At 38.3% G+C, this 8778-nt stretch overlaps 1 long non-coding RNA gene across 1 annotated transcript in view; it reads right to left on the minus strand.

Moving 5' to 3' along the window:
• The window catches only part of LOC108972279, a 134134-nt gene that overhangs the window by 73469 nt on the left and 51887 nt on the right, over window positions 1-8778 (minus strand). The window lies entirely within an intron of this gene.

Raw genomic sequence — 8778 nt, forward strand, 5'->3', positions numbered from 1 at the left:
AAATTTTATTTATTTTTAGAATTAATGTAGAAATCCACTTTATCATTGGAAGATTTCAAAGAAGGCCCAAAATTAATAATAGCGCACGACCTTCGGAGCGCTCGTAGTACACACCTGAAAATTTAAACGCCGGTCATTTCTCCGACAGATATCATCAAAAAATTCCAAAAAAAATTTGATTATACACTCCACGATATACCTCATGATATGTGAAAAAAGTTCTACTGTAGAATAAAAATTTCTATGAAAAAAAAAAATTTCAAAAAACCAGTCCAGATTACCCTACTGACCCCTTAAAGGAATATGGCTAGCTTTCACCCATAGTAATTAAGAACTGATAAGAAGCTATAGCACAAATTTTCACTTTAAATGAGTAAAATCTATTACTCTGAAACATATATACATATATCTATTGAAATCCAAAAATTTTCATGCGATGAGTTTAAACGGAGGCTCAGGCGGGCTGACCTCAAGCGGCAGGACTTGAGCTGTCATTGCGCCCATTCAGCTATAAATAAGTTAAACTAAAACGCGTTCTTTAAACAGTTTTAGAGCAGCTGCGGAGGTAATACTGCCTAAATATTTAAATGTATATAATTCGGCTTCTTTTCCTGTTACTCAGATTCGATTTTGATGACAACGGCGGTTCTTACTTTAGTTTGACAGCAACCTCTAATAATATTACATGCTACCATCTCTTTGACTTTGTTAGATAAGGAAATTAATTGTGTGCCTTTTGCTCTCACAAAAAGTTTAGAGTTTTCTTCGGGTAACGTGGTCACACTATTTTTTAGTCAGGTCGTAGTCTGGTCGAGCAATAGACTGCAAAGCAACCTTAAACATATATTTTCATTAAATGAAAGCGTTGAAGAATGCTCTGACTTTCCATGGTATATCTGTATTAAATTTTGAGAATTTATTCACTCGAAAGATTTTTTCAAGGAAAAAAATATTTTGTCTTGTCAAGAAAAATATCAAGCCATTGCCATTGGCTGAATAGTTCTCGACCGTCACCCTTCTGCTCCTGCTTGTTTTTGGTTTAATTTGATTTCATGATCACATCGATTTAGTGCCACATGCCGAGTCATTTATAACCACTTTTACCTTTCGCCTCGGTTGACAGTGAACTACTTGCAGCACGCGCATTTTCACCGTTACGAAGCTGAGGCGGATTTCTGCAGACGTGCAGCTATCAACACAACTCTTTGCTTTCAGCACCAGCTACAAAGAAAAACAAAAACAACTACAACAAAAAGAAAGCAAAGCAACAACAAAAGAGTATGGCAACGCCAAGCAGCTGTAGCCAATGCAGTAGACTATTAAATTACTCAGCCGTTATGTACTTTTCAGTGCTGCAACTTGCTGCTTTCCACACTTGCTACACTTCGTCTCTTCGCCTTCGTTTATCGTTTGCTCGGCTGCTCGCCGTCTGGCATGCAAATGGCGAATAAATCAATGTTGCGGAGCATAGCGTAACGCCATTTGTTATGCACATAACGGAATAAAAAGAAAAATACAAACAACTACAACAATAAATAACAAATTCATGGCTACTTTTCATATGCGACGTGTTTATTAGCAACAACAACAACTGCGCTTCTTTTCCTCGGTTGCGGTGAGCAAATGAAGATTTGCATTTGAGTGCGGCTGTGTGTGTGTAGGACTTGTAGTTGGTGAATTGCAATGTGACCATTAAGGTTTAAGAATAAATAATTTTTAATGCAAGCGAAAGAAACTATGAGAGTTACATAATAGCGTTGGCTTGGCGAAAAACAGGCAATGCGTGGTTGTAATGAATTTATTGCGGATGTGTGCATTACCATTATTTGTCTGTTTCTGTTCGCCGCAATGCTGCGTGCATTTTGCATTTACTTGTGGGGCTAAGCGAGCTTTCAGAGCTTTTAATGGAGATCTTTGTTTACACGTCAGCACATGGCTTTTCATTGTTTGTGTTATTATTTATTTATACTTGAATTTATGTGTGTTTATTTGCCAAGCCTATTTGTGTGTGGAGGCCTGTAACTAGCCCAAGTAATATTTTTAGACTTAATAAGCGGTTTGAATTAACCCTATTTCGTGTTAAGGGGTTGCATGGGTTTACGGGTGTCAAAACATCGATTTTTTTTATTATCTTATTAGATTTTACAACAAGTTGATCCGAGAAAAATTTCAAGGATTCAGCCTTGAGAACTTCTACTTTCGAGGCTACATAGCTGGGCTAAATGCGCCGTCTTCAAACGCGTTTTTCTCGAAACTGTGTCTTTGCAGTCGGTTGGGATGATTTTTCGAGAACTAATTAACCGATCTTCACAAAATTTTATATAGATCTTTGAGATACATTTCCTAACACGTTGAGGACGGCGCTGCATTTAGTAAGCAGTTTCACCTTAGTGTGTGACCCACCGTTGGGTCGCGCCGTCCTTAAAGTGTTAAAGACTTGGACGAAGGATTGTTTTTTTCCGTTGATAACTATTTGCAAAAAAAAAAAAAAATTGTAGGTTGTCAAACAAGTCTTGCGGTATTTTCGCTAGTTGGCGCTGAGAGCGCGTAATTCTAGTTTTCGCATCGGGTCATGCTATACCTTTTTGGAAAGCTCATTTCATGCGCTAACACGTGTTTGATTGATTGTCGTTTCTTTTAAGTCGCTCGTGAGTTATAGCGTCGCAAACAAGGAGCAAAATAATGAGAAAATACGGCATATTTTTCAGTGCTACTAGCATCTCAAGCCGCCAATAAAATTTGTGCAGTTTATGGACCCGATACAGTTTCCATTTCCACCGCACAACGATTTTATTTTATTTTTGGTTTACAAGAGACTATCTTTTAAAACTTCAAGAGAAAAGAAATAACTTTATCATTAATCCCCAAAATTAATATTTTAAATAAACTACCTCCTGATATTATACAATTACTGCTATACTCTTCCACACTAATCTCAGGATTAATTTTTATTCAAATAATTGTAGCAGCCGTAGTATCGATCAAGAGCTGGACATGAGTCATCAAAAAAATTTTATGAACAATTGAAAATTCAATAAAAAATACCGCAATATTTTTTTGACAACCAATATTTCATTTTTTATATGAAAAAAAAAAATTGTTGAGAAGTCTGGTTTTTCCCGAGAAACCCCATATAAGTCTTTAATTTAGTACTTTGATACATAGTTTTTTCATCTAACGGTTATTAGTAACAAGTAAAACTATTAGTCATTATTATCTTTTAAAAAGGATCGAAATCGCACTACTCGAGTTTGACCCCCATACATGAAATATCAGATCCCTCATATTCATCGTGGACTCAATACCGAAAATGTGCATAAATATGTGAGTTTTCTCACAGAGAAGACGTGGATATCTTTTTTCACATATTAATAAAATCGATGAAGTATAACGGCTTACATCATCACGTACCTTCCGAGAAATGCGATGGACGAGGAAAAGACGGATTCGATGGATGAACGTCTAACCACAATCCGCATCAAGGCAAAAGGGTTCACCACAACACTGATTTGCGCCCATGCTCTGACGGAATAAAAAGCTGATATGACCAAAGATGTCTGTTAAGAGTGGCTGGATCGCAGCTGTGAGAGCTGCCTCCGCCACAATGACAAAATCGTGCTTGGCGACTTTAACGCGAGGGTGGGAGAAGAAGATAACTTTGGCACAACAGTTGGAAAATTCTGCCTCAATGGCAAAACTGCAAAGAGGTTGACACTGATCTACATCGCCGGAACCCGAAATTTAGTTGTCTGCAGTACTAGCTTCAAGCTAAAGAAAATTCATCAAGAAGTCTTCGGATGAAAAAGTTTACAACCAGACCGACCATGTTGGAATTGATTGTACTCATCAGCAACCCGGTATAAGCGAAAATATTGGTTATCAGAAAGGTCAAAGGAAAGGAGATGACGTTCCAATCGCAATTTCCTTTGCCATTAGAACAACAAAGCGGCAAGGTAGACATTACTACGATTAGGATAAAATTTTATCGGACGCAAGGCGTCAAAAATATATGGAAAAAGGTGAGGTGGAAGCTTTCTACACCACGGTTCAACTGTGGGAAGACTGAGGTTGAAACACTTCGGCAGTCAACCGCCATCGAACAAGGAGAGCTGAGCTAGGCTCAAAGAGCTTTATCAATTAATGAAAGTGTTTAGGATTCATTACAAGAGTTTTAGGTACCAAAGAGATTCGGCGTTCTTAGCCAGTGAGACCCCTGTTAGGACGATCTTTTAACTTAACCTGTCTTTGAGTAAATGGAAATTTTGAGATAGTTGTTAGACTAGGAGGCAAAAGATTTATAAAACTCTTTCGGAACTAAATATTTCTGATATTAATTGAAATAAAAAGTTCCAGGGAAGTTTAAGGAAACTTTAAGTACATATACATATATTTAATTTTAATATTTTCACATTAATTGCAGAGAATAATTTCTGTCATAAATTAAAAGCACGCAACTTCATTTTGTTGAGCTTGCAAACGAGGACACTCAACTCGAATTCACATCAAAAATTCATCCAACCTGTACAATTTGATGACCTGTTTGACATTTAATGCAATCAACACGGAACACCTTTTCAGCGCCGTGTCCTGTTTTACTTGCAAAATGCATATGTGTAGGTGTGTAGCGAAAGTGTGTGTGTGTGTGTGGTGGAGCGCTCACAGATCGCTGGTTCGGTTTGATGATTACAAACGACCATTGCAATGTCCCACATAATTCTTCGCTTCCTGTCAGTCATAATTAATTTCTTCTCCATGGAGCTATGAGTTAGTGGAGGAAATGGAAGTGTCCTGTGTATGTGAGAATATTTATGTGTGTGTATCTGTGTTCTTCAGCAGTATGGGTCTCTATGAAAATATTTTAAATACTGCGCAGCATTAATTGAAAATGGACAACATTCTAAATATGTATTGGAATGTTAAAGAACAACACGGGATACTTATGCGACATATTGGGAGATGTTCTTATTTCGTTCGGCACTTTGGAGTCGGAAATTAAGGGAAAATGAGCAATTCGCAAAACAATTATATGAAGCGACAGGTTGTATATGCAGATAGTGTGTTTAAGTAAAAAATGCCGAGACGAGTGGAAAGGAGCAGTATTGAATGAGGTACCCCGATTGACTTCTAGTAAGCGGTTTAAGAAGTAGGAGGAAGAAGTGAACAATACCCTGCACCTTTAGCTAATCTTATGCATTCAACCACCATGAGCGAAAGTGACAATATTATTATTAATACTGGAGGACCAAGCCCCGCTCAGTGACGAACGAAAGAGCCATTTCGATAGGAGATGGAAATCCTGACTGCAGCAAGACGCGCAAACAGCAGATATATGCTGGTGGACCTAGCCTAACAGACAGTGGGACTCTCCCCGAAAGTAAAAATCTTCCGGAGCCAGGAAAACGATTCCGAACATCTGACTTTACAAAATGATCAATAATAGTGAAGTATCAAGTCTCAAGACAATAACGGACGATTAGTTTTGGTAATCAACGGTAAAAAAATTTATAGTGACGAGGATAAGGGGTAAAGGAAGTGCTACGCGGATGCGCCCCATCCCATCAACTACCCGAAAATCGACACAGGCAGATACGGAAAGAACTTGCCGATAGAGCAACAGCCCCTCTTTGAGGTGGGGTTCACGGATGGTCTTCTGGACCTTAACCTATCGTCGACATCGACTTTATATATCGACTATAAGGTGCACATCTTCATTAGGGGTAGGATATCTATAATGTCCACGGAGTCGATATTGAAGATGCGGAAAGAAACAAAACACGTGAGGCCAAAAACTTACATAGTATGCACAAAATAAATCATATTTTCTCTTTTAGCTTTCTGCCAATACGAGCAACACCAGTTATCTCAGCGGTAAAGATAAAAAACAACCCACCGCTTCAGTGGCACTGTGCTTGCTCTTCGACTCTATATCTCTACCACCCACGTAAGAGCTGAGAAAGATCACGATTAACGTGGAATGAAGTGGTATGAACCTCAATGTACGGACAGATGATAATTCTCACCATACAGAATAGCGTAACTCGGACTGCAATGCTAAGGGAATGTTCGACATTAATTCTATCGACCTACTCTCCATAAATATATATAACACATAACTTTGTAAAAGGGCGTAGAAGAGAAATTTTAGATTTGACTATACTGTATGTAATATAATATAAGTCTCTTTAGATTACTTCTTTTCTGAGCACAGATACATCGACTTCAAGGTTATTATCGGTGGCTAGAGCTACCGAAGTTCAGAAAATATCTTTGACCGAATTGGTGCACTGTCAGCATTTGATCCGAGTTTTATATACATTCGACCGTAGGAAAATGTGTTATTGGTGCCTTTGAAAAACGCACAAATGCAAACGTATAAAAAAATCAGATCACTTGTGTCACCTCGTAAGGAGGCATACTATTCCACTTGATTTGGGTTACCTTGATCAATGAGTTGTTACTAATTTTCGACATGGAGAACTTAATGGTCCTCTGGTACGCGGACGTTATTGCAGTCCTCTGATTAGAGATTTTAGTCACCTTTCCTAGCACAAAGAAAAGGCCCTAGATACCGCTTAACTGTTAATACGGAGATAACAGAAATCTGTCTTTTTAACTAGTTGGACGAAAATTCCGTAATTCAATCTCCCCCTCTTAAGGAGCAGAAAGTGCTCCTGCAGAATAGGCATTGTGCCAAAGTGAAGTTTACGACGCACCTGATCTATGCATGTGCTGTATTAAACCCCTGGAGCAGGTGTAACAGAATTGCTTGCTGGTGATAATGGGTACAATGAAAATTATATCAACAAAGGCTCTGAAGGATATCCTCGACATCCGTCCAAGGCATATGCAAGTGAGGGAAATGGTTTTGAGCGACCGGCTCATTACACTTACTTTCGAGTAGTGTTGATAGTGCTCAAACCGCAAACCTACTAATTCTAAACAAAAATTTGGCTTATTAACTTTGTGGGGATCATCACAAGACACCTAACCATTAGATCACTCCTATAGAAAATGAGAAAAGTGGAATGCTCAGAGGAATGTCCAGGCTTCAGCAGATGAGACGTGGCATGCTCCACTGCGCCCACTGTTTCAACTTAAGAGACATTGAACAGTCTGGGCGGAAACGAATCAGGGTTGTTACCAAATCCACTGAGTTGCTGGATACGGCTTAATTTGTTTTCCACCAGACTCAAATCTGGCAACCTGTGGCTCAAGATTTTCACTTTCTTCGTTCTTGAAATGATTTTAATTACCATTTATTATTACGATTTTCCCTGTCTTAAGATAGCTAGCCAACATCATTAAGAAGGCTGCTACTATTATTTACTGAGGATGCTGAATTTGAAATGAATAGTTATCAATACTGTTAACAAATGACGAGTTTTTTAAGAACCACATAATCAATACACTAGTTAATTCGACTCACCAGTTTGTTTTTTTTTTTTTTTTTAAATATGTTTTAAACTTTAAAAACCACATCAAGGCCTTTTAACTCCTTAGTAAAGCATGAAATTAACAGACAAAAGGGAGCTGTCGAAATTGCTTCGCTTTAATAGCTTGCGTGAGTGACCCAAATAAAGAGCAACTCCACTGCAACGCCCCTTAGCTACTCTACGCCATATATTCCTCCTGTCCACTCAACCAACACTAGCAAGCGGTTGTTGATTTGCACTGCTGTACTTTTATAATTTGTGTTGCTTGCCATGTAATTTGCTCTCTGCCATAATCGAGCTAGCTAACAGCGTGGAGCTGCTTGTTTGCCCCCATTTTTTTCCGGAATTTATGCATTGCAATTTTTCCCCCATTTTCTTCGGAGTTCATTTCCTGTTCGGCCATATTGAAAAATGCGATTTCTCATTAAAATGTTGCCGTTTCCAATTAGGAGAATGAAGAACGAAAATTAAAATACTGAACTCGTACTATGGACGTGGAGTTTATTATGACAGGGCAGAACCACGGCAACATTGTTGCACTTTAAATATTAAGTTCTGGTTTATTTTATAGTAGGATTTTGTGGCAATATGTGTTCCGTATATATTCAGTAGAACTCCATATTCTTCTCTATGTCTACTAATTCCAATTGGAAGCTATGCAACTGAGTTTGAGTAGACGAATGGGAAGAGATATCAAAACCCTCGGAGTATATCCCAATGCTGTCATTTGCCCACTACTCCGCTTGGAATATGCGAGTTGAGTGTGGTAGACAGATGGGATCCTCGGAATGAATCCCATGCGTACTCCGCCTAATTGATTTGGTATTCGTATCCCCATGCTAGCTGACTTTGGTAGACTGCTCCCGTACCTACTTCGCAGCCAATTTTTAACCCGTCCATATAGATTGATATAGTTTTCTCATCCCCAACTGAACCTCTTCTCCATTCACATCAAGTGGATAATCTCACCTAGACGTCACTATTGAAATCCAACTTTGAGAGTCTAATCTGTTTAGATTTATTTCGAGCTCATTTAGGACTCTTCATTTTCCAGATTGCTAAATAAAATATATAAGGTAGTACCAATCACTCCGTTGTCAACCACTTTACCACAAGTGTAATTTTAAGACTCCTAAATGTAGGCAATTACAAAGTTTATAGTAACGGGTGATTTTTTAAGAGCTTGATAACTTTTTTTAAAAAAAAAACGCATAAAATTTGCAAAATCTCATCGGTTCTTTATTTGAAACGTTAGATTGGTTCATGACATTTACTTTTTGAAGATAATTTCATTTAAATGTTGACCGCGGCTGCGTCTTAGGTGGTCCATTCGGAAAGTCCAATT

The sequence above is a fragment of the Bactrocera latifrons genome, unplaced genomic scaffold, assembly GCF_001853355.1.
Source record: "Bactrocera latifrons isolate USDA-ARS-PBARC rearing strain unplaced genomic scaffold, ASM185335v1 scaffold_39, whole genome shotgun sequence".
NCBI lineage: Eukaryota > Metazoa > Arthropoda > Insecta > Diptera > Tephritidae > Bactrocera > Bactrocera latifrons.